This window comes from Odontesthes bonariensis, chromosome 11 (genome assembly GCF_027942865.1).
Source record: "Odontesthes bonariensis isolate fOdoBon6 chromosome 11, fOdoBon6.hap1, whole genome shotgun sequence".
Lineage (NCBI taxonomy): Eukaryota > Metazoa > Chordata > Actinopteri > Atheriniformes > Atherinopsidae > Odontesthes > Odontesthes bonariensis.
In genome coordinates, this window is record NC_134516.1 from 24753551 (window position 1) to 24780650 (window position 27100).

General features: G+C 41.5%; 2 non-coding genes across 2 annotated transcripts; both read left to right on the plus strand.

The window, feature by feature from the left end:
* Positions 1 to 271: 271 nt before the first annotated feature.
* Positions 272 to 345, plus strand: trnat-agu (transfer RNA threonine (anticodon AGU)). Its single transcript has one exon. It is a non-coding gene; the product is annotated as a tRNA-Thr (tRNA).
* A 1375-nt stretch (positions 346 to 1720) lies between these two features.
* trnat-agu (transfer RNA threonine (anticodon AGU)) lies at positions 1721 to 1794 on the plus strand. Its single transcript has one exon. It is a non-coding gene; the product is annotated as a tRNA-Thr (tRNA).
* The last annotated feature ends 25306 nt before the right edge of the window (positions 1795 to 27100 follow it).

Below are 27100 nucleotides of genomic sequence, written 5' to 3' on the forward strand. Positions count from 1 at the left end.
GAGAAAAAGACAGGGCCTTCAGAGCTAGCTATGACTTAGTGTGAGAATCTGTTGTTAGCAGAGTTCTATTGAGTGCTTTGCATTGTTGGTCTTCATCAAATGATGGGACTTTCAGTGAGCATCATTGTTATTATGAGTCTGTTCTTTGGTCAGACTTCATAAAAATGTTTTTTAGAAGTCACAGTTAGTTTTAGGAGAGTCTCTGGAGCACATTTCCTGAAATTGATCCAGCTCCATGTCTTTATTCCTTCATCAGTTTTACATACCATGTGGCGCTGTGGCTTAGTTGGTCAAAGTGCCTGTCTAGTAAACAGGAGATCCTGGGTTCAAATCCCAGCAGTGCCTTTGGGCCTTCAGAGCTAGCTATGACTTAGCATATAAATCACCTTTCTATTAGATCCTTTTCACTGGTCCACTTAAAGCTTCAGTCGGCAAGTTTTAAAAATTACAAGTCTAAAGTCAGAAAATTTGAACTGACACAACTTTCAGGTCCCTCCCCAACCTCTAACAAGCTCCGAATCGCCCCCCAAACCCCTCCCCCTCTGTGGACGAGGTTGTGCACGTGAGTTCACACCAGTGTGAGCGCACACAAGCTGGGGCAGACTCACGCTCAGCAGCGTGTGCACAAGCTGTGATTGACAGGTAGGATTCCTCCACCCTAACTTGATTGGTTAAAAACAGCCGGGAGCGCTCGGTTTTTGCAAGCATGATTACAGGCTTCAGAGGGAGCTACAGATTTCGTTATTTTTCCTAAACAGCCTATTTAATATTCTACTTCCAGAATCCCATGACAGTTCAAGCTAATATGACAAAAAAAAAAGTTGCTGACCGCCGCTTTAAAGCTGTCGTCGGCAACTTTCTTTAGAATATTAAATAGGCTGTTTAGGAAAAATCCCGAATTCTGTAGCTCCCTCTGAAGCCTATAATCATGCTTGCAAAAATTGAGCGCTCCCGGCTGTTTTTAACCAACGTTAGGTTTATTATTTATCTATTATGTGAGCAGAACAGTCACCAACCACGTCTTCCATGCTGAGCGTGAGTCTACCCCCAGCTTGTGTGCGCGCACACTGGTGTGAACTCACGTTCATAACCTTGTCCACAGAGGGGGAGAGACCTGAAAGTTGTATCAGTTCGAATTTTCCGACTTTAGACTCGGAATTTTGAAAACCTGCCGACGGCAGCTTTAATGAAAGTGCGTACAAATAGCACACACCTTTTAAAGTTTCATTTATTCCTATTTTATACTTTCAGAGTGTAATTTTCCTCCGTTCACATAACACGTCAAATGGTTAGGTTACAGTACGGTGGAGGTTCTCCTCCTGTCACACTACATCACATCAAAATGAACGTACAAACCGTGAAATAGTCAGAGTTAGAGTAAAAGCTGAGGGCAGGACGTCATTTCCTTGAAATATGTAGCGGAAAATAATACGCAAAAGCATAAAAAAGCCTTGTAAAAACACAGTAAATGAGTTGCCGTGTAATAAGTACACCGCTTCATGAGATCTGGCTGTAACTGGTGAAAGTGACTTCCACATGAACACCAGGGTCTGAGTTGAAAACCCAACAATATCTGCAAAATATGATGAAGTTTTGAACCAATTGGAGGCACTTCTACTCGTGGCTTTAACTATTCTTGAGGTACAGAATCACAAAAAACAATTCCTGAGGTGGCTCCAGTTCCTGCTCTTTATTCTTTTATCAGTTTCATCAACCATGTGGTGCTGTGGCTTAGTTGGTCAAAGTGCCTGTCTAGTAAACAGGAGATGCTGGGTTCAAATCCCAGCAGTGCCTGTGGGCTTTCAGAGCTAGCTATGACTTAGCATGAGAAACTGGTTGATTGCAGGGTTCTATTGAATGCTTTGCATTGTTGGTCTTCATCAAATGATGGACCTTTAAATGAGCATCATGGATATTATGAGTCTGTTCTTCGGTCAGACTTGATAAAAAAAATTTTTGAAGTCACAGTTAGTTTTGGGAGAGTCTCAGGACCTTGTTTCCTGAAATGGATCCAGTTCCTGCTCTTTATTCTTTCATCAGTTTTATGAACCATGTGGCGCTGTGGCTTAGTTGGTCAAAGTGCCTGTCTAGTGTAAAAATTGGCTTTTTTCTTAGACGTTATGAATGAAATAGTCTCAGTACTTTTCCATGATGACCTAAAGTGATCCAGGAGTAGGGAGACAAAACAATTGGGAAAGCAAGGGCAGATTCACATGTACACATTGTTTTGGGCTGATCCAGAGAATATGACGAAGCATATTGGACCTACTCATGTCCAATCATACTCGGTCGAGTGTGAGTCCAACCTATGAGGCTATAAATACAAATGATAACCGGAAGTCGAGGTGCAGTCTGACGGACTTCCTGCGGGATATGATATGCTTTGACGTACTGGTGACCTCTCCTTCCAAGATTAGTTCCGGATCAGAATGCTGAACAGACGTTCAGCCAAGAGGAGAACCGAGCACCAAGCAGTGACAGGATTGGACCAGAAGAGACTACACGACATCATAAAAAATTGTATTTGTTCATCTGTTGTTTTTCATGTATTAATTAAGCTGATTAATCATTTTGTGGGTATAAATCAACCAATCATTAGTATGATCCTTGCCAGTGGGGTGACTCGGCTGTTTGGAGCGGGACCTTAGACTTTGAAAGGTAATGAGTTGGTCGGTCGCCAAGTGGAACTGGGGCCATAGGAGAATTTTTCCTGGTTCAACCATCGGGTTCTCGCTCCTATTTGCTGCAAACGGTGGACGAGCCTGCTGGTAATGTAATTGCCTCATGCAATGTTTGAGTGTCAGTAGGTTAGAAATTGTATGATAATTTTTGATAAATCAGTGTTGTGTGTTGTGATGGTACTTATGGGGGAGCAAGGCCTTGTGAACCACATAGAGTCTTAGGCCATTATGAACAAAGAGTCCACACAGAGGATGGGTTCGGGGCCACATACACACAATACATATAGCAAAATATTATTTTCTACGTATAATCTATTAAGAAATGTGCTCATTTGAGGAGTTATTATCAGTTGAGTGAGGAAGGTTTTAAACTTACTAGAAAAGAGTCTCTATTTCTAGAATCTTGATCAATACTCCTGATATAGAAGGTTTTTTGCTAACGCATTAGAATTGTTTTCTACTATTTCCATATGCCTGTGCAATGAAGACTTGCTTGCTGCTGTAATTGCTACAGCGGCACCAACATGGAGATGAATGAATATTGTAGTGGTTTGGAGCCGGCATATTGGGAAAGGTATTTGGCGTTAGTTGAGAAATACATTGGGCGTGACCCATACTTAATGAAAATGTCCGAATTTTCGCAACACCGGAACGATTTGCCGAATATAGAGGCTGTGGACATAACGAGCTACCTGGTTCTCCAGACTTCTTACTACACCAAGCAACAGATGAAGACCCACAAAAGTTTGGAGGCATGCAACTATTACCACAGCGGATGGATCAGCAAACTCGGAGTAAAACGTCTACAGAATGATTGTGTTTTGGTGTTCGCCAGGGTAAGTTTGTTTTCTGTGTTGTTTACGGTGCATTATCCCAATGGAAAATGCAGTGTGTAGTGCAGGGCTGGGCAGTAAAGCAGAACTTAACATGTTGAATGCCGAGCTGTGAATGTTGGCACTCAAATAACAATCAAAAATGTTTATGTTTTAATAAAATGCCGAGATCCAAACATCCAAATGCTGACAATGGCCCTCATTTATCAAACATGCGTAAGACGAAAAACATGCGTAGGTCGTGTTTACGTTCTTTTCTGCTGAAAGGTTGGCATTTATCAAATACATCGTGAGCGTGGGAAAGATGAAATCGCCACGACAGGTCTGAGGCAGTGTACGCACTTTTCCATTTTGACTTGCGGTGACTGCAATAGCATACATAAACAGCAGCGTCACTAGTGCATGCCTCATGAGTCACAACAAATCCCTAGGTTAAAATTACAGACTTATCACTTCAAAGAAGGCCCATGTTTTATTTCTTTATTACTTCAACATTAATATAAACATAAACGCAAATTAAATAAATGAAAAAATTAAACAAGTACAACTCCGTAATTGGAAGAGTGATGGCTCATTATTCAACCGCCTATTTAAGAGGTGATTCTAGCGGCGCGGTAATGGCGAAACGATGGCAGATCTGGCTTTGTTAGAGGACCTGAACGCGCGCATCAGGCGCGAGAGAGTGTTCCGGGACTGGCAGGATTTCTTTCGGGAAAATGATGAGTGGCTTATGAGCCAAACAGGAGACGCAATTTAACACTGCGCATAGTACGCTTGCCACTGTGGAGAGGTGTATAGGGCTCCTAAAGGGCAGGTGAATCTGTCTCTCGGCTGCGGGGGGAACCCTTCTATATACGCCCGAAAAGGTATGCAATATTATTATTGCATGCAGAGTGCCATTTCCAGAAATACATCCAGAGCCCCGTACCCAGAGATCCCACCAGCCTGCACAGCCAAGAGCGCTCAGGAGGAGAGAGGAACTTATTCAGCGATTCTGACTTTTGGTAAGCATTCTGTTATTCAAGGAAAAAAGACGTAGCTCCGATCAGGCCAGCCACCCTCTCCTCCAAGGCACTGGAGAGCTGCGACCTTCTTTGGTGGCAAATTTCATATCGGACCACTTCTTCCTGATCTTATTGGAGAAAAAGTAAAACATTGTTCAATTCTAGATTTCATTTAATCTGGAGCTTATCACATTTTATTGACCATCACAGTAGGGGAAAATACATAACTCGTCCGGTCTGCGATTTACATCGCCGTCCCAGCTGTCAACAGCGTTGGCAGCGTTTCTTTGCCGCCTTTCGTCTATCCATGTCGCAAATTCTAGAGGTGCGGCCTATTGTAGAAGGCGTGGTTAGGATCATTAGGATGGATTTCAGCCGCCGGATTTATCAACAGCCGCTCGGTCTTACGATGGGATTGGTGTGGTACGCATGTTCTGTAAATCTCACTTGAGCCTCTGCGTACGACGAGTTCTCCGCTCATATCAACGATGCTTTCTACGACGGCTTGATAAATGAGGGCCAATGTGTCCTTGTTAGCCTAATGCACAAGGCAGAGAGAGAGAGAGAGAGAGAGAGTGATTATGTTGTAAAGAACTTGGGAGCTAATGTGCCCTGTTAGCACTTAAGCAGAATTTCTTAGCAGACACGAGCATTTGCAGATTCAGCCCCTCCAGTCTGTAAACGTAGGTTAGCTATCCACTTTTTGCGGCGTTGTTTTATTAGTTTTTTCCATTTCTCACCTCTATGGGCGATAACCTTAGGTACTCGATAGTAACCCTTTCCCTTCTCTCGGTTAGACCGATTGCTACATCCAAAAACGGCACAAAACTGAGGTATTTTGGGCAAAAAAGTGGCAGACAAAACACAGTGTTTTCAGTGGGATCCAGCTTCAGTTGCCCACCACTTAGGTTCGCGCGCTTAGAAAATACAGAAGTGAAGTCAAGTGAAACCCTCCTATAAACACTTCATTTTCACTTGAATTACTCCGGTCCATTCTTGAACTTCCAATTAAAGAACCGAATCTAACAATAGATAAAAAATGTATTTACAAGGAATTTCTATTTAATTTCTACCTAATTTGAGCATTTACATGGCTTTGGAGTGAAAGAGTGCGACACTCTGGGACAGACCACATCCACTGGGTAAATGTGAAGCCTCATTTTTGGGGGCAAATCACTCTCAGATCACCTCAAAGGAGTCACTCCTGATTCTTGTGCTCAAAAGTGCTTCTCTTTGGGGTTGTCTTGGTAGTGAAAATGTACAAGATCTGAACCTTTGAGACAAACAGGATTACTTCCAGGGATGACATGTACTTTTCCAAGTCAAATAGAAGACCAATATTGTGGTCACGATTAGATTGACACTTATTTTCTATCAGAAGCGAGACTTTGTCATGATAAGTGCCCTAATAGAAACACTGAGCTGTTCCTCATTATAGTAAGTGCTTCTTGTTGGGGTAGTTTCATGACCTGCAGATCTTCCTCGTGTGAGCTGAACGGCAAGCTCACCGTTATCCACTTTTTTTTGAGAACATGGTGGAAAGTCCTGTTAAGTTTGGGTGAGATTCTGAACAGACTCCTTCAGCGATTGAAGACATTTCCTGGACTGTCTTCCAAATAATAAGAAATGATCTCAAATAGTCGTGTGGATACCTCAGTAGGACATGCACTTCAACTTTATGCACATTCTTTGGCAAAAATGGTGGAAAGTCCTTTGAAGTTGGGGTGTGATTCTTAACTGACTGCTTCAATTATTGGACAAGTTTCCAGGACTGTCAACCAAATAGTAGGAAACTCTTGAAAATTCATGTAGATTCCTCAGTAGGACATGCACTTCAACTTTATGCACATTCTTTGGCGAAAATGGTGGAAAGTGCTTTTAAGTTGGGGTGGGATTCTTGCCTCACTGTATGATGAATCCAGACTCTTAAATCTTTCCACAGTGTGGGGAGCCAATTTACAATCCACCCACTTTTTCTGTCTCTTACACTTGATACCAGACTATACATTTGGTTTTGTCTTGTTTTGAAGTACGTGTGATGGAAGGCCAACTGGAGGCTTCCTTTGTCAAACAAGTTTCATGGAGCAAACCTGCAGAAAGCTGATTGATCACTCATCAACACCTAACTGCCCTCATGTCTGCATTCATTCCAAAACGATTCTTCTTTGAATGGTTGTTTAATGGCCCAATGTCTGGACCATAGAAACCTTGTGGAAAAGGAAGGTGGAGTTTGTTGGAACCACAAACACTGAGCATATAAACTGGGCAACTCTGTTCAACACACTCACCCAGTTGGAAACGCAATGTGGAGGACACAAGAAAGCATCAACTGGAGCGAGGAGAAATTCATGTAAGAAAAAAATCTGATTCATTGTCTGTGCTGACTTGTGTTTGAGTTCAGGAAGTGCTTCTGGTTGGGGCGATTGTACACGACAAATGCTATTGACTGTAACTGAAGCTAGCAGATGAGTGTATCACATGGAGACCACCTCAAACAGACACACTGATGGTTCTTGATTTCATAAGTGCTTCTCTTTTGGGGTTGTTTCGCTTGTGAGATTTTCTTCAATAAGACATGACTGTTCTTTCCTGAATTTGTCCCCAACATTACCTTAACACAGGCACTGACTACATTTCTTTAAAAAGTAAGTGCTACTTGTTGGGGTAATCTTGGAGACGGCTCTCATTCAAAGATCCTCCTACAAAATATGAACTATAGATAAAAATGTATTTGCAAGGAATTTCTATTTAATTTCTACCTATTTTGAGCATTTACATGGCTTTGAAGTGAAAGAGTGCGACACTCTGGAACAGACCACATCCACTGCGTAAATGTGAAGCCTCATTTTTGGGGGCAAATCACTCTCAGATCACCTCAAAGGAGTCACTCCTGATTCTTGTGCTCAAAAGTGCTTCTCTTTGGGGTTGTCTTGGTAGTGAAAATGTACAAGATCTGAACCTTTGAAACAAATAGGGATTACTTCCAGGGATGACATGTGATTTTCCAAGTCAAATAGAAGATCAATATTGTGGTCACGATTAGAATGACACTTATTTTCTATCAGAAGTGAGACTTTGTCATGATAAGTGCCCTAATAGAAACACCGAGCTGTTCCTCATTATAGTAAGTGCTTCTTGTTGGGGTAGTTTCATGACCTGCAGATCTTCCTCGTGTGAGCTGAACGGCAAGCTCACCGTTATCCACTTTTTTTTGAGAACATGGTGGAAAGTCTTGTTAAGTTTGGGTGTGATTCTGAACAGACTCCTTCAGCGATTGAAGACATTTCCTGGACTGTCTTCCAAAGAATAAGAAATGATCTGAAATAGTCGTGTGGATACTTCAGTAGGACATGCACTTCAACTTTATGCACATTCTTTGGCGAAAATGGTGGAAAGTGCTTTGAAGTTGGGGTGTGATTCTTAACTGACTGCTTCAATTATTGGACAAGTTTCCAGGACTGTCAACCAAATAGTAGGAAACTCTTGAAAATTAATGTGGATTCCTCAGTAGGACATGCACTTCAACTTTATGCACATTCTTTGGAGAAAATGGTGGAAAGTGCATGAGGTTGGGGTGGGATTCTTGCCTCACTGTATGATGAATCCAGACTCTTAAATCTTTCCACAGTGTGGGGAGCCAATTTACAATCCACCCACTTTTTCTGTCTCTTACACTTGATTCCAGACTGTACGTTTGGTTTTGTCTTGTTTTGAAGTACGTGTGATGGAACTCCAACTGGAAGCTTCCTTTGTCAAACAAGTTTCATGGAGCAAACCTGCAGAAAGCTGATTGATCACTCATCAACACCTAACTGCCCTCATGTCTGCATTCATTCCAAAACGATTCTTCTTTGAATGGTTGTTTAATGGCCCATTGCCTGGACCATAGAAAACTTGTGGAAAAGGAAGGTGGAGTTTGTTGGAACCACAAACACTGAGCATATAAACTGAGCAACTCTGTTAAACACACTCACCCAGTTGGAAACGCAACGTGGAGGACACAAGAAAGCATCAACTGGAGCGAGGAGAAATTCATGTAAGAAAAAAATCTGATTCATTGTCTGTGCTGACTTGTGTTTGAGTTCAGGAAGTGCTTCTGGTTGGGGCGATTGTACACGACAAATGCTATTGACTGTAACTGAAGCTAGCAGATGAGTGTATCACATGGAGACCACCTCAAACAGACACACTGATGGTTCTTGATTTCATAAGTGCTTCTCTTTTGGGGTTGTTTCGCTTGTGAGATTTTCTTCAATAAGACATGACTGTTCTTTCCTGAATTTGTCCCCAACATTACCTTAACACAGGCACTGACTACATTTCTTCAAAAAGTAAGTGCTACTTGTTGGGGTAATCTTGCAGACGGCTCTCATTTAAAGATCCTACTACAAAATATGAACTATAGCTAAAAATGTATTTGCAAGGAATTTCTATTTAATTTCTACCTAATTTGAGCATTTACATGGCTTTGAAGTGAAAGAGTGCGACACTCTGGGACAGACCATATCCACTGCGTAAATGTGAAGCCTCATTTTTGTGGGCAAATCACTCTCAGATCACCTCAAAGGAGTCACTCCTGATTCTTGTGCTCAAAAGTGCTTCTCTTTGGGGTTGTCTTGGTAGTGAAAATGTACAAGATCTGAACCTTTGAAACAAACTGGATTACTTCTAGGGATGACATGTGATTTTCCAAGTCAAGTAGAAGATCAATATTGTGGCCACGATTAGAATGACACTTATTTTCTATCAGAAGCGAGACTTTGTCATGATAAGTGCCCTAATAGAAACACTGAGCTGTTCCTCATTATAGTAAGTGCTTCTTGTTGGGGTAGTTTCATGACCTGCAGATCTTCCTCGTGTGAGCTGAACGGCAAGCTCCCCGTTATCCACTTTTTTTTGAGAACGTGGTGGATAGTCGTGTTAAGTTTGGGTGTGATTCTGAACTGACTCCTTCGGCGATTGAAGACATTTCCTGGACTGTCTTCCAAAGAATAAGAAATGATCTCAAATAGTGGTGTGGATACCTCAGTAGGACATGCACTTCAACTTTATGCACATTCTTTGGCGAAAATGGTGGAAAGTGCTTTGAAGTTGGGGTGTGATTCTTAACTGACTGCTTCAGCGATTGAAGAAATTTCCTGGACTGTCTTCTTAATAGTAGGAAACTCTTGAAGATTCATGTGGATTCCTCAGTAGGACATGCACTTCAACTTTATGCACATTCTTTGGAGAAAATGGTGGAAAGTGCATGAGGTTGGGGTGGGATTCTTGCCTCACTGTATGATGAATCCAGACTCTTAAATCTTTCCACAGTGTGGGGAGCCAATTTACAATCCACCCACTTTTTCTGTCTCTTACACTTGATTCCAGACTGTACGTTTGGTTTTGTCTTGTTTTGAAGTACGTGTGATGGAACTCCAACTGGAAGCTTCCTTTGTCAAACAAGTTTCATGGAGCAAACCTGCAGAAAGCTGATTGATCCCTCATCAACACCTAACTGCCCTCATGTCTGCATTCATTCCAAAACGATTCTTCTTTGAATGGCTGTTTAATGGCCCATTGCCTGGACCATAGAAAACTTGTGGAAAAGGAAGGTGGAGTTAGTTGGAACCACAAACACTGAGCATATAAACTGGGCAACTCTGTTCAACACACTCACCCAGTGGGAAACGCAACGTGGAGGACACAAGAAAGCATCAACTGGAGCGAGGAGAAATTCATGTCAGAAAAAAATCTGATTCATTGTCTGTGCTGACTTGTGTTTGAGTTCAGGAAGTGCTTCTGGTTGGGGCGATTGTACACGACAAATGCTATTGACTGTAACTGAAGCTAGCAGATGAGTGTATCACATGGAGACCACCTCAAACAGACACACTGATGGTTCTTGATTTCATAAGTGCTTCTCTTTTGGGGTTGTTTCGCTTGTGAGATTTTCTTCAATAAGACATGACTGTTCTTTCCTGAAATTGTCCCCAACATTACCTTAACACAGGCACTGACTACATTTCTTCAAAAAGTAAGTGCTACTTGTTGGGGTAATCTTGCAGACGGCTCTCATTCAAAGATCCTACTACAAAATATGAACTATAGCTAAAAATGTATTTGCAAGGAATTTCTATTTAATTTCTACCTAATTTGAGCATTTACATGGCTTTGAAGTGAAAGAGTGCGACACTCTGGGACAGACCACATCCACTGCGTAAATGTGAAGCCTCATTTTTGTGGGCAAATCACTCTCAGATCACCTCAAAGGAGTCACTCCTGATTCTTGTGCTCAAAAGTGCTTCTCTTTGGGGTTGTCTTGGTAGTGAAAATGTACAAGATCTGAACCTTTGAAACAAACTGGATTACTTCTAGGGATGACATGTGATTTTCCAAGTCAAGTAGAAGATCAATATTGTGGCCACGATTAGAATGACACTTATTTTCTATCAGAAGCGAGACTTTGTCATGATAAGTGCCCTAATAGAAACACTGAGCTGTTCCTCATTATAGTAAGTGCTTCTTGTTGGGGTAGTTTCATGACCTGCAGATCTTCCTCGTGTGAGCTGAACGGCAAGCTCACCGTTATCCACTTTTTTTTGAGAACATGGTGGAAAGTCCTGTTAAGTTTGGGTGTGATTCTGAACTGACTCCTTCGGCGATTGAAGACATTTCCTGGACTGTCTTCCAAAGAATAAGAAATGATCTCAAATAGTGGTGTGGATACCTCAGTAGGACATGCACTTCAACTTTATGCACATTCTTTGGCGAAAATGGTGGAAAGTGCTTTGAAGTTGGGGTGTGATTCTTAACTGACTGCTTCAGCGATTGAAGAAATTTCCTGGACTGTCTTCTTAATAGTAGGAAACTCTTGAAGATTCATGTGGATTCCTCAGTAGGACATGCACTTCAACTTTATGCACATTCTTTGGAGAAAATGGTGGAAAGTGCATGAGGTTGGGGTGGGATTCTTGCCTCACTGTATGATGAATCCAGACTCTTAAATCTTTCCACAGTGTGGGGAGCCAATTTACAATCCACCCACTTTTTCTGTCTCTTACACTTGATTCCAGACTGTACGTTTGGTTTTGTCTTGTTTTGAAGTACGTGTGATGGAACTCCAACTGGAAGCTTCCTTTGTCAAACAAGTTTCATGGAGCAAACCTGCAGAAAGCTGATTGATCACTCATCAACACCTAACTGCCCTCATGTCTGCATTCATTCCAAAACGATTCTTCTTTGAATGGCTGTTTAATGGCCCATTGCCTGGACCATAGAAAACTTGTGGAAAAGGAAGGTGGAGTTAGTTGGAACCACAAACACTGAGCATATAAACTGGGCAACTCTGTTCAACACACTCACCCAGTGGGAAACGCAACGTGGAGGACACAAGAAAGCATCAACTGGAGCGAGGAGAAATTCATGTAAGAAAAAAATCTGATTCATTGTCTGTGCTGACTTGTGTTTGAGTTCAGGAAGTGCTTCTGGTTGGGGCGATTGTACACGACAAATGCTATTGACTGTAACTGAAGCTAGCAGATGAGTGTATCACATGGAGACCACCTCAAACAGACACACTGATGGTTCTTGATTTCATAAGTTCTTCTCTTTTGGGGTTGTTTCGCTTGTGAGATTTTCTTCAATAAGACATGACTGTTCTTTCCTGAATTTGTCCCCAACATTACCTTAACACAGGCACTGACTACATTTCTTCAAAAAGTAAGTGCTACTTGTTGGGGTAATCTTGCAGACGGCTCTCATTCAAAGATCCTACTACAAAATATGAACTATAGCTAAAAATGTATTTGCAAGGAATTTCTATCTAATTTGAGCATTTACATGGCTTTGGAGTGAAAGAGTGCGACACTCTGGGACAGACCACATCCACTGCGTAAATGTGAAGCCTCATTTTTGAGGGCAAATCACTCTCAGATCACCTCAAAGGAGTCACTCCTGATTCTTGTGCTCAAAAGTGCTTCTTTTTGGGGTTGTCTTGGTAGTGAAAATGTACAAGATCTGAACCTTTGAAACAAACTGTGTATTACATCTAGGGATGACATGTGATTTTCCAAGTCAAATAGAAGATCAATATTGTGGTCACGATTAGAATGACACTTATTTTCTATCAGAAGCGAGACTTTGTCATGATAAGTGCCCTAATAGAAACACTGAGCTGTTCCTCATTATAGTAAGTGCTTCTTGTTGGGGTAGTTTCATGACCTGCAGATCTTCCTCGTGTGAGCTGAACGGCAAGCTCACCGTTATCCACTTTTTTTTGAGAACATGGTGGAAAGTCCTGTTAAGTTTGGGTGAGATTCTGAACAGACTCCTTCGGCGATTGAAGACATTTCCTGGACTGTCTTCCAAAGAATAAGAAATGATCTGAAATAGTCGTGTGGATACTTCAGTAGGACATGCACTTCAACTTTATGCACATTCTTTGGCGAAAATGGTGGAAAGTGCTTTGAAGTTGGGGTGTGATTCTTAACTGACTGCTTCAATTATTGGACAAGTTTCCAGGACTGTCAACCAAATAGTAGGAAACTCTTGAAAATTCATGTGGATTCCTCAGTAGGACATGCACTTCAACTTTATGCACATTCTTTGGAGAAAATGGTGGAAAGTGCATGAGGTTGGGGTGGGATTCTTGCCTCACTGTATGATGAATCCAGACTCTTAAATCTTTCCACAGTGTGGGGAGCCAATTTACAATCCTCCCACTTTTTCTGTCTCTTACACTTGATACCAGACTATACATTTGGTTTTGTCTTGTTTAAAGTACGTGTGATGGAAGGCCAACTGGAGGCTTCCTTTGTCAAACAAGTTTCATGGAGCAAACAAGGAAATTTGTCCTCACTGAAGCCGCTTTCATATCCATGTGGAGGAGATGGAGTGGTGAAAACTATCTGCCTCATCCCCTCCCCCGGCAGCTGTTGGTACCAGTACATCAGGAAGTAAGCAGCGCCCTTAGTGTGGCTTCATCGTGGCAGACTGACCCTCGTTCTTCCACAGCAGAAGAGTCTGGCTCACATCACTCCCGTCAGTTAGACCTGCAGGAGTCAAAGTCACATTGTGTTACAGAAGCTCCAACAACTCTTCTGTGTGCAAATGAAAAAGAACAAGATGAAATTCTGATTATGAATTAAAAGAGAAGAGAACTTCTTCTCCTTTCAGTCCTCAGCATCATCTTGTGCATAAAGTACCTGCAATACAGAGCAGAGCTGCAGAGAGTTTGATCAGAGCAGCTGGGATCATTATTGTGTTGGGAGAAGACTGAACTTGGAGACCACAGTCACTGTCAGTGTGTGTGATGGCAGCTCTGACATCACAGCACAGATATGAAGACTTGCATATGGGAGTGTCACATGACTGTGAGACATTGTCAGCTTGTACTTGAGCGCCCCCTACAGGAGAGCAGATAAATACAGATGGGAACAGGGTGCAGAGGTTTTTGTTCAGTGTTCACATGTGTTTGGATCACTGTGTTGACTCACAGCACAGAAATACCAGCCTTTATCTTCTGGCTGCAGATTCTTTACTGTGAATGTTCCTCTCTCAGCTTCAGTCTTGGTGGCTGAGAATTTGTCTTTGCTGAATTCTCCAAAGTCGTGATCTGTTTTACCTGTAGCTGTGAACACGATAAGTTTCATAGTTTCTCCAGGCAGCTGTCTGTACCAGTGCATCTGGTGATAGCCTCCACCCTTTGTGTGGTTACAGTGTATTGTTGCATTTTCACCCTGCTGCTCCCACAGTATGGGAGTCTGGTAGACATCACTTCCATCAACATGACCTGTGAGTACAACAGAGAAAGTTACCACAAATGAGCATTTTACCAGTTAACGGTTTCAGCGGTGCAGACACCATCTAACTGCTGAAATGAATCTGCTGATAACATACTACTTTACCTTTGATCCAGTGAGCAAGCACCAATAAGCTGAGGAGCCGATGTCTGATAGAGGTCATGCTGTAAAACTCAGGCTCTCAGTTACAGTATCTCACTGTGTAGTCCCAGATATGAAGAGATGCAGGGAGGTGTGTCACTGCAAGGTGTGACCTTCTCTGATCCTGTGAACCAACAGGAGGCCACGTTTGTTATGTGGGAGGAGCTTAACTGAAGTGAACACAGCTGTGAAACCAGGAAGATTACACTGTGTGAAGTATGAATCAGCTGATGGAGAAGTTCCACCATGTGATCCGTTCTGATATTGACGTGCACACTTGTAACACTTTGAAATATTGGAATGAACATTTTTCTGTCCTTCACAAATATTCAAACACGTTAAACGGAGGCGGGTTTGTGTGTGGTCGGTACAGGAGTTCGTCAGTGTCTTTGGACATGTTGACGGAGCTGATGGTGCTTTAAAGACAGAGGCAGATGTACTATCTGATATACTACAGATATAGATATACTATTTGGGGTTTGTCACAGAACGTCTGAGCTTTTTGTCTATTTTGTTTGTTTCACTGTCTGCACATTCACCAGTTTTCTTCACCGTGAAGTTAAGTTTGTGAATGACTCACCGTTGGTGTAGAAGACATCTTAATTCACAATGAAACAATCGCTACCTGTGAGGAAATGATAAATAAGAAACATGATGATCCTGTAGAAGTCTGACATGAGTGCAGTCACTCTGACGTCAGCAATGAAACACAGGAGTGAAATCATGACAGGGTTTCTCCTTTTAACTGAACTGAGAGGGATTTTATGAGCCAACCGATGTGATGTCAAGAGAGGAGTGGCTTCCTGTGGCTGTAAAGCAGACTGATGGCTCCCATTGTTGCTGCAGTTATCCATCATTTACCTGCATTCTTAAACTTTTGCTTTTTCAGAAAACATGAAAAAGGCTCATTACACTTTTTTAAAACCCAAAGTGCTGCCTTGTGTAGTGAGATCTTCAGCAGGTGTCCCAGAGCAGTTTTTTTCATTTTCATTCAAAACCACTGAAGTTGATAAGTCGTGTTCAGTTTTTGTAGAGTTCAGAGGGGATTTGTGTCATTGTGCATCTCGTGCAGCACAGATGATTTGTTTAAAAGCCTTGAAAAAAAAAACTTATAAAACTATGTTTCACAGAGTTTTGCAGATGTTGATACAGTCAGAAAAGTCTCAGCATCTATACTTGTGTTAAGGCTCAAATGAGATGAGTGAGGTTTAAAGAGGAATGAAGAGGATGCAGAAACACCATCACTGTAACTGATGAAGTGGAAGGAGGGAGTGGCTTCACATATTCTTGCTGCTGTAGATCGCCTTCCTGGATGTATAAATCGTGCTAAAGTGAGACACCAAGTTAAAGTGTACAGAAACAGAGTTACTGAAGTGTGCTGCGAATGCATCAAACTGAAAGGCAACCACATAGCAGCTGCTTTGGGAGCCTGCAGAAAAAAACTTGTGTGCAGTTTTTGTAGAGTTCAGAGGGGATTTGTGTCATTGTGCTTCTGGTGCTGCACAGTAGTAAACTGCACTGTAATTCACTCCTGCATCTGGGATGTGCACAGATCCATTCTTTGCTGCGTCTCCACCCAAATCTCCAGCGAGACTGAAACCATCTTTATATTTGTCTTCCATTGTGACAGCTTTGTAGTTCAAATATCCAATGAGTTTCATTGCTGTGTCTCCAGGTGACTGCTGGTAGCAGAGCATCACTCTGTAGTCACTTTTACTGTGGCTGCAGAAAATCTGCATTTTGGCACCAGGATTTCTGATGAGATCAGAGGGAGACTGACGGACCTCAAGACCCAGACTAACAGCTGGAAACAGAAAGACAATAGAACATTTTAGATAATGAGAAATGGTAAATGTCATGAATTTAGTGATTTCAGACAAATTATTGTAATGTACTTTAACCGGGCCGACAGTTGTCCATTACTGCAGTGATACATTTCTGTGGCTTATCTGTCATCAATGCCCACCCAAAAGAATGATTCTTTTTTTATTGACATTCAGAAACAAACATTCACATCCGGTACATGTGCATACATCTTACATCTCTTGTCTGTCCTAAATGCCAAAGTGATATTTTTATTTTATGTCTAAACAATGACAAAAAAAAAAGAATCAAACAACAACAAAAACACACAAGAATGTGTACAAAGTGGGGAGTGATCCTTTTTATATGGCATAGTTATTGATTTGTAAAAATAAAATCAGGCCTATGGGGCGTGACATAGTTGACCCAGTTTTCCCAGTATGAGGTGAATTTCTCCAGTTTAAAATGAACAAATGCTGTTATTCTCTCCATTTTATATATGTCCTTTGTGATATCCATCCAGATGTTTACAGTTGGGCTCTCTTGTGATAGCCATTTCCTGGTGATATTCTTTTTGCAAGCCATTAGCAGGATATTTATGAGGTGCTTATCTCTTTTCAGCCATCCCTCAGGTGTGTGTCCGAAAAACATGGTCTTAATGTCGAGGGGTATTTCACATTTGAAGATGTCCTGTAGGGCGTTGTGTATCTTTTTCCAATAGTCCTTCATGACCGGGCAGTCCCAGAAAATGTGATAATGGTTTGCATTTTGATTTCCACAGTTCCTCCAGCAGACTGAGGAGTTATTGTCATAGTGAGATTTCTGGGAGGGTGTAATAAAGCACCTAATCAGGCTTTTCCAGCCAAACTCCCTCCACTTCTGTGAGCTGGTACACATCCATTGATACCTCCATATTGTTGTCCATTCTTCTTCAGGTATAATTATTCCTCCTTCCTTCTCCCATTTTGTTTTAATATATGAAGTTGAATGTGATTTCAAATTCGACAGACTCTTATGTAAGCAGAAAACAGTTCTATCAATAGTTTCTGAATTATAGGCTTTTGTAAACAGTTCAATCAAACATGTGCCAGTCTTTGTTACATTTTTCATCTTCGTATCAACGTAGTGCCGCAGCTGCAGATATCCATAGAAGTCTTGTTTTTCTACTAAATGTGTCCTTTTAAGCGTTTCAAAACTGAGCATTTTTCCATCTTTCATTACCCTGCATAAGGCTGTTATACCCTTAGCTATCCAACCTTTGAATCTAGAGTCCAACTTATTAGGTGTAAACTCTGTCATAGGCGCACCATTTAAGAACTGTAATATCACTCTCGAGTTTATGTTCCTTTATGATAGACCCAAAAGAATTTTAAGACCCAAAGAGACAATTTACAGCATCGAGCAGTTGGTTGTACTCACGTTATGTCATCATCACTGAAGGGCATCATCTTCATTCAACACTGAGAGATGCAATGGCTGTCTGCAAGCTGTATATCAACAGTGTTGAAGTTAGTTAAAGGCTTTCACAAACTACTGAAACAGGTGATACTCTGCACCGGTCTGGTAAGGATCCGACTGCCACGGGTTCCGTATTCTGTACATTAAGGGGGGTTCTGTGTGATGTCACAGGGGGCTCAGCGAATAAATTAGAACATTCTGGGGTTCTAATTCTGCACTAAGAGAAAGGGTCATGGAGTAAAGAGGTTTTTAAATCAAAGCAAACATTTCTGTCCAGGCTTCTCATGTGGGAAGCTGAAAATCTGCTATACTTGTACACACTCGTTCAGGTTCATAGTTCACACCAGTGAGCAGCTAACAACTACGTGAAAACAGCGTTATATAGTGGCCATCCCCCTCTATATTCTCACCATTATCTGTTGGACAACCCATAATAAAAGTGGTGGTTCTTTTGATTCCAGGGATTCATTTGATGTTGATCCAAAACCTTCTAAGTACATCATTCGGGCAGAGACCTTGAAACTGTTGATGAACTTGCTTCGAGACAACAGCTGAAACATCCAGTTTGAAACGTTCTACGTCTTCAAGGTTTGCATCTAAATGTTTGATGTTCAACCACGTTGTCAACATTCAATACGGACGACTGGAATGTTTATTTAAAAAGGGAAACTGGGCCGCGAGAGGCCACCCAGCCTTGTGCAACAAAGTTGTTAAATACTGATCTCTTAAATCAGTACCGGTCCGCGAGACATTCCAAACCGGGAAAATAAAAAAAAGTTTTAAAATTAAATTTTTTTTTTTCTTTAAATTTAAAAAAAGATATGGAAATCGGGAATTCTTTCATTTCACTCGCTCCTACACTCGATTCTATACTTGGAAATTGCATAGATTGCATTATAGGAGGCCGATTGTGCACGTTTATTTTTTTCAATGATGACTGTCTGTCATCATATCCTAATTATCCTAATTTGTAAATGCGTCTGCTAAATGTAATATAAAAGAAGTGAATGCATGTAGAAATACCCCCACCCTCAGTGTCTGTTGAACGTAAAGTACAAAAAAAGTAGCTCATTTCGACTGTTTGCTTCTCTTCTTTGTACAGATCAGGTGGAGTCTGGCTGACTGTCACTGAGAGAGGAACCTGTGGCTTTTAAGATTAAGATTAAGAGTCTCATGCTCTACCGACTGAGCTAGCCGGGCTAATCACATGTTATAAAACATGCCTTCCAATAAAAAAGATGAGATAAAACAAGCCTAAGTCAACTTTCAGAGATTTAGAATGACATCAGAACACATTCCTCCTTTTCAACCTCTACCTACTCCACTCGACTGGATCCCACTCAGCTGTTAGGGTTTTCCATGAGGTAATACCTCCTGGCACCAGGTGGTACATTTTTAGCACCTACTCGGTCGGGGTCAAGTTGACTTGAGCCGAAAATGTGACATCTACAGACTGCAGGCCACTGATTGGCCAGGGAGTGATGTCACTGGATGAGTCATGAAAGCCACTCCTTAACAATAACCGGCAACAGCAACAGTTGGATTTGATGTATTCTGTGATCGTCAACGAGGTGGATTGCTAGACGCAAAGACATAGACCAAGCAGCAGGTAAACCTTTGCCTCCATGTCCTAAATTGTTGTGTTATGTTTGTGTCACATAAGACTGACATCACAGGACTTTTGGACCTCCTTGCTATAACGACCCCACCCACATTGAGGTGGTTGTGAGTAAGTACTGGTGGAAAAGAGCTTAATGTTGCAGGAGAACTGCCTCATCGCACATCAGAATTAATAATAATAATAATACATTTTATTTATAGGCACCTTTCATAGGCACTCAAGGGGGGTATTCCTAGAAAGTAGCTAAAGAAAGCCAGGCTGTAGCCGGAAAGCGTCGCTTTAACTGACACCATCTTCCAATTAAGCCTCAAGTCGTTCCATGAAGCCAGCTCAGCTGCATCTCAGTGAGGCTAATCCAAGCGAGGCTTACATAGCCTGGCTAAGTGCGAGTGTACGAGGAACGTAAGAAGCCCTGACGAGTGGATGGTGGAAAAACAGAGATGGCAGAAAAGGAGAGCAAGACAAGAGCTTTTATTTTTTCGGCAGCTGAACAAATAATGCTCATGGAGCTGCATGAGGATTTTAAAAGTTCATCACCAGAAATGGTAATTCAGCTTTGATCAATAAAGCGAAGAAACGGCATGGCAAACAACTGCAGACAGACTAAATAAGTTATGAAAGTTTCATACCATTGTCAATTGTTAGACATTTATTTTACTGTCCTCATGTATTTATGCTCTCCTCTTTGTGTTATAATGTGTTTACATAAAGCATGCTGAATTGTCTCTGTATGAGATGTACAGCACACATATACTGGCCCTGCTCACTTTATTAATAACCCAATAATCGACATGCATCATCATACTTTGTGACCATATTATCCTGTGTGTGTGACCCAGATATTAATTTTTCACTTTTACATCTCAACAGGAGCAATCTTAGCAGCCAAAAGCGTACCTGGCAGCAAGTGAAGGTAAAGTACAGGAAAATATTTCAGAGTGGTAAGTAGCCTTTGAAGAAATGTGTTTGTCCAATAAAGAGAGCACCAAACTAGATACAAGAAACTGAAAATAAAAAAGATCAAGCTAGAGATTATGAAACTGGAGAGGGACGTGTATAAATTCAGATAAAGGAGAATTTCATGTTGTGAACTGTATTTAATTGTGGTTTCTCTCCACAGCTTGAGAAACATGTAATAATAATTAAACAATTCAACACAACTTGAACTCAAACTTGTCATTATTGTACGGTTCATGCAACGTGTTAGAAATGTGTTTTTTACATTTATATTCACAGTGGGGTGCCATGACCTAAACGTGTGGAAAGTTATAAATCATCTCTGTCCATTTAGCCTTCTTACACTTGCTCTGACTTAAACTGCTACTGTGTCAATGCTAAATTATGAAAATAAGTTCTAACTCATAGGTCCCAACAATAAGGATCAAAGGAAATATGTGTCCCTGTACAGGTCCCTCACTGTGTCAGGAGAAACTGAGTCCTTTCAGGCACTAGAACCTGCAGGGACTCAACGAAGAAAAGACTTCAGCCTGAAAAGTTGTCCACAAGACAAAATGTACAAAATATGAAGTATACTATTAATTTAAGATGGCTCTGTCAGAAGTCAGCCATGGTGCCTGAGAACTTTAAGCAATGAACCTGTATTTAATTTCGCCAAAGGTAATTTCTATCTGTGCCCTTGTTTTAGCACGTGCATGTGCATGTGCATGCTTCTTTCTGAACACAACACCCAGTGTGGACACATCATGGCTGGGACAGCAGCAGCAGCCACAGACACGTCCAAACTTTCTGTATTCAGCAGATGTGGAATATAGCTGATGGAATATAGCTGATGGATCACTTTTTAAAGAAAGTCCACCAAAACTTTGGACACTTTCTGAGTCTCCACAAAAGAAGAAGATATGTTGTTGAAAAGTCAGTTTGTCATTTTATCGAGGTCTCTCTGCTCTTTGTGTAACTTAGATATTCTACATCTGAAATGATTCTTTATAAAGTATTTCATTCAAATAAAACGATAACCTCTGATCTGAAGACAGCTGATTTAGTGCCGGTCCCATGATCACATCATTTACAGGATTAAAAACATGTTAGATTTGTACAAAAGAGCCTCAGATTACCAACACTGATTATTTTAGATCTAAAGGAATGAATGATCACTTTTCTTTGTGCGACACGTTTCCATCAAAGTGTGAGACGATATGAATGAATGAATGAATGAATTAATGAATGAATGAATGAATGAATGAATGAATGAATGAGTTCAGAGATGGTTCAAACAGCTCTTCAACATGTTGAACTCATCAGTTACAGAGGAGACGGAGAGTTCATTTAAGGGCTGTAAATCATCTTTAATGGTGCCACATGTGTCCAGTTTGTCTTTGTTACCATAACTGGACAAACACTGATGATCAGGACTGAATAAATGTTACTGATCCATGTTCAGTTCAGCTCTAATGTAACTCATATCTGCTGGAACTGGGACGGAAGGGGACTTTTTTGCCCTCTTGTGGTGTAAAGATAAACTGCATGATGTCAGTTTCATGATGCAGAAACTCCGTGAAGAAAATAAATGTGGAAATATAAAGACTTTTCTCATCTTCTTGTTGAAGCTCCAACCTCCATCATATCATAAAGATCTCATCCATCCTTTCCCTGTTCCTGTATGGCGTGATCTTTGTGCCACCAGGTTGAGCGCGCAGTGACACTGATTTGAGGGCACAGATCTATCTGAAGGAACAATAATTTTAAGCGTGTGCGTATGAATCTCACACACGCTCGCTCATAGGTGCTCGGACACGCGCTCAACTCTGACAAACTGCTCGCTCAAACGGCTCACTCTGCTCGCGCTCGGCTCTATCTCTCTGCTCGCTCGCGGCTCTGTCTCTGCGCTCGCAACTCTGTTAGTTGTATGTAAATGAATGTAAATCACAGACTGGTAGTTCTCACAGACTGGTATTTGTGTGATGGATACTAAAAAAATAAGGAGGAAGAATTGTAGTAATCATGTTAAAACTGGTGTAGTTGGGTGCTAGCTAGTTAGCCTACTGATTACTGTTGTAGGGTGTCACAAATATTTTAGAGAAAGAAACCTAACATCAACTTTTTTTATTTGTTTCTCTTTATATTCTTTCATGTATTTTTAATGTTTCTTCCACTCCCTGCTGCAATGCTTTTATTTTATGTAAAGAATTGTTTTGTACATGAAATGTGCTACAAATAAATTTGATTTGATCAAAATCTAAAACGGTAGAAAAATAAAACTACACCAGCTTAGGAAATTATTATTAAATGTTTGAAGTATTGAAGTGGTTGTTTTTACCTAGTAAGTTATGAACTATAGCAGCTGACCCACAGTGGGTTTTTTAAACTTTAAACTGATCAATTGTGTTATTGGTTTAATCTGTAATGGTTACTGGTTTGACAAAAAAATATAACATCTAGTTTAATTCCTTTAGGGTGATGGTAGAAGTTCAATTGAGTCTGCAGACTCTGCACTGATTGGCTGGTGGTGTGGCTCATTTACATACAACTAAAAGAGTTGCGAGCGCAGAGACAGAGCCGCGAGCGAGCAGAGAGATAGAGCCGAGCGCGAGCAGAGTGAGCCTTTCTAGCGAGCAGTTTGTCAGAGTTGAGCGCGTGTCCGAGCACCTATGAGCGAGCGTGTGTGAGATTCATACGCACACGCTTAAAATTATTGTTCCTTCAGATAGATCTGTGCCCTCAAATCAGTGTCACTGCGCGCTCAACCTGGTGGCACAAAGATCACGCCATACAAGGACAGCTTATTTGGATTCAAATGTTTATCTGATGGAGAGAGGTGGGATTTGATCTGGAACGACGCTTTATTTTGGAGGTATTTATTCAGCAAGTGCGAATCTGTCAATATGTGTCAAACTTTACCGAACCCTGTTGCTGTTGTTCTACCGCTGCCTCCATCTTTTAGTGTCAGCGTTAAAGCAATACAATGTAACTTCTCAAAAAGCCCATTATGGAGCTCCCCCTACAGGCTTGGAGGTAATGTACGGTTACACTGTCGTAAATACAACACCCTTTCACTTTCACTTTTCACGTTTGTTGACGAACCGGCGAGGAGTCAGAAGGTGCAAGCTATGTCGACCGAGAAGGTAAGAGTAATCAAATGTACTCGGGAGCGTGAGAGGGGTCTATTTGTTTTTGCGGTAGGTGTGCCAGAAAGCAAGTCGAAGTACTTCCGCTCAGCTCCCGGGCCGCTCCAGCAAAGTTACATAGCGCAGTTATTCCAACTCAGACCCCCGAAGGGCATAGGAGACAGGCCAATCGTAATATTAAAACTCATTCTAGCCGAACAATTTTTTTCAAGCTGCTATTTTAAGGTAGAAATGTTACATAGTATTGCTTTAATGTGTGGCTTTGATGTTTTAACTAACATGTTAAACACCAGAGTCACACAGAGAAAACAGACCAACAGCTGCGGTGTCCAGGGAGCCTAAATGAGGAATGAGGGCTTTTCTCTGAGAGCGAAGGTGTCAGTACAGCAGAGGAAACATCCCAAATGTAGCGGACACTTGAGTTTCAATATGTTGTCTTTTTAGGCGTGTTGAATCAGTTTTTTGGGGTTCACTCCTCAGCTGCTGGACTCCTATCTGCTCCTCCAAACGGCTGATAACTTTCTACTGTATACACTTAAAAACATGGAGCCTCTTGTGTTTGTTGTTGTGGACAACTTTCCTGTTAGCTGAAACATTTCAGAGTTCTCCTCAGACTGTATTCAGTGGGCATAAAGGTGTCTTTAACAGAGGGAACGAGGATTTATCTCTGTGCTTCACCCCGGCAGAAGCAGCCAGCGAGGGGGCGGGGCTTGTTCCAAACGCTCAGCTGCTCTCCCATTGGTTATTACTTATGACGTCAGAGACGGACAAAGTTCCTACTGGCTCCTGAAGCCGGTGTAGCGGAAGTGGTTCTGGAGGCAGCAGCGACACTTGTAATGTTCACAGCTTCTGTTTGACACCTCAGAGTTTATAAAACTCATACAACACTATCAGAACACATGGTCACCATGGGAACCTTTATAAGTTCAGGCTTTCTAAAGTAACGGGACACACACACACATCAGTCCAATCCAGATGTTTTTCTCATCTTTTCATAGTTTCCTGTTTTGCCTTCATAACTCAGATGGAATCAGTCAGTGAAAAACACAGCAGGCTGTGAGAGAAAGTAAAGGTGTTCACCAGACCAACCAAGCCTGAACCTGAGGGATGTATCACTGAAATTACTGAGCACATCATCAGACAGGAGAAGAAGAAGCCCATTTTCACTGATATCAGCATCAGATAGCAGATCTGGAGGTGCTTTTCTTTCTACAGCTGGCCTTCACTCCTCTGTGTCTTCTCTCCAACCATCTTTGTCCCAACCATTGCATCTGTGGTGTTCAGCACATCTGCAGCATCAGGCCCGCTGGCTCCGTTCTGCTCGTCTTCTGCAGACGGTGCTTTTTCATGGCAGGAAACCATCCAGTGAGTCAGGATTCTGCAGGAACCACTGGAAGACTTTCACTTCCTCCTTTAGTTGAACGCTTCTGTGTTCATCAAACTGACACCATGCAGTTCCTCTATTCGCCACCAGAGACATCTCCATCAATGCAGAGTCCCGCTCAGTATTACTGACAGTACTTCACAGCCACTGAGAGGACACATTTAAATCAGTAACATACAAAGAAATGATTTCTATATTTGAGCCAGGCTTCCACCTCCATATAAGACACACACTGTGTCCTCATACAACAAGCAGCTCTCCTGTCTGAGCTTCACATCTTTACAGTTAGCATCAGCACACACAGCATGTTGATGAAGATTCTCACTCATCCAGGTCATAGTAATCCTAAGAGCTCACATCCTCTGGCCTAAAAGGCCTCTAGCAAAGAGCCAGATAAGACCAGAGCCACCCACTCTCCAGATAAAGTGCCTTATGAGCTGCTGAAGTTCTTCAGGTAAATAAGTTTATATTAGTTTCTCTTTTGGTCAGAGGCTCTGGTGCTCTGGAGTTACACCAAGTGTTTCTGAATGTTAGCTGCAACACCTTTAAAACCTGTTTTATCTCCATGCAAACAACAGATAATCCTAACTGTCCTGTAGTTCGTAATGTGTCAGATCTCCATTTATTCCATCTCTTTCGCTGCAGTTTTAAAACTTCATTACATTTGTTTTGGTGTTGAACCACCAAACCAGCTCAGAAGACACAGAATTTAATGGCTATCAGGTTGAGTGGAGGATGTAAATGAACAAGTGGTTCACTTCAAGGCAAGTAAGAACATTCATCTTCAAAATCAACAGATATCAGCTTGCTGCACTTTTGCATGAAAGGATAACAAATCCAAGCCTGCAATTGTTATTAAGTTTTAAACAAGAGGCACAAGCCTGAAGCGTTGGAACAGACAATTATAGCAGATAATAAAACACTTGTGATCTGTGGTGATTTCAACATGGACCTCTTAAAGGTACATACTCCTAAACAAACTTGTGATTTCTTGGCTGCGTTATACGGTAGAGGCTTGTATCCACTGATCACAAAGCCGAGCAGAGGAGCCACAGATAGTGCAACATTAACTGACAACATTTTTACACATTCCTTGGACACTGGTATAAATAGTGGTTTGGTAATAAGTGATGTAATTGATCATTTAGCTGTATTTGCAACATTTAATGATCAACTACAGAGGAAGAAAACAGAAAAGCGTAGATATGAAAGGGTAAGGACTGTTAAAGCAATTAATGCTTCAGAAATGAGCTTTAAAACAAGAGTGGAATGAGTTTCATACAGATGAAGTAAACACTGCAGACAATTCATTCTTCAGCTGTTATTTATCTCTCTGTGATAAACACTGTCCAACAGTTTTATGTTCACATAAGCATAGTTATGCTGAGAAACCTCGGATAACAAAGGCATTAAAAAATGCATGTAAGAAGAAAAATAAACTTTATGGAGACTTCATCAAAACTAGAACAGAGGTTGCTGAAAAACGCTAAGATGTACAAAAACAGGCTGACCAACATGTTGAGGCAAGCAAAGAAGCAACATTATGATAAAATGTTACAAATAAATCAAAATAATATGAAGCGCACATGGAACATCCTAAATAATGTAATGGTGAATAAGCCTTGATCACCAGATCAACCTAAGTGTTTCATAAAGGACAATAAGGTGTTTGGCAGTCTGACTGAAGCGGCTGATGAATGGAACTCAGTACAGCGGCTCGTGAATCCTCTGGTGCACGTTGAGCATCGTCATGCTCTTGAATTCCTTCCCGCAGTCGTCACATTTCATGAGGTCCCTCATTTCCACGAGGTTCTCCTGGTGCTCCTTCAGGGCGGACGCGTACTGGACGCGTAAAGTGATGTCCTGAAGAAAGAGGAAAAAATCCAGCAAAGACCTGACACAGGAGCTGAGAGATGCATCTGGACCTTCAGCTGATCCATCGGCTGTTGGCTCGAGCCTCATCAGAGATGGGCTCCATGGAAGGGTGGCTGTCAGGAAGCCGTTCTTAAGGAAGGGAAACAGTAAGCGTTGTTTCTAAGTGCTTGTTAAAATGACTTTTTAAGATAGTAATTAAGTGTTTTTTAGGCGATGTGAAAACCGTTTGCTGTGACTTTCAAATCTGCTTCAGAAACTGGACGTGTTTCTTCAGATAAACTCCTGACCAGCTGTGAAAAAGCAGTGAAAATGTCTGGCCTGTATAAACTTTGTGATGTCATACAAGATCAGAGATGACATCGCTTGTGATGTCACCACAGTGATGACATCACAGCTTTGTGAAGGCTTCTGTTCTGTCTCTTCTGGTCTGTGG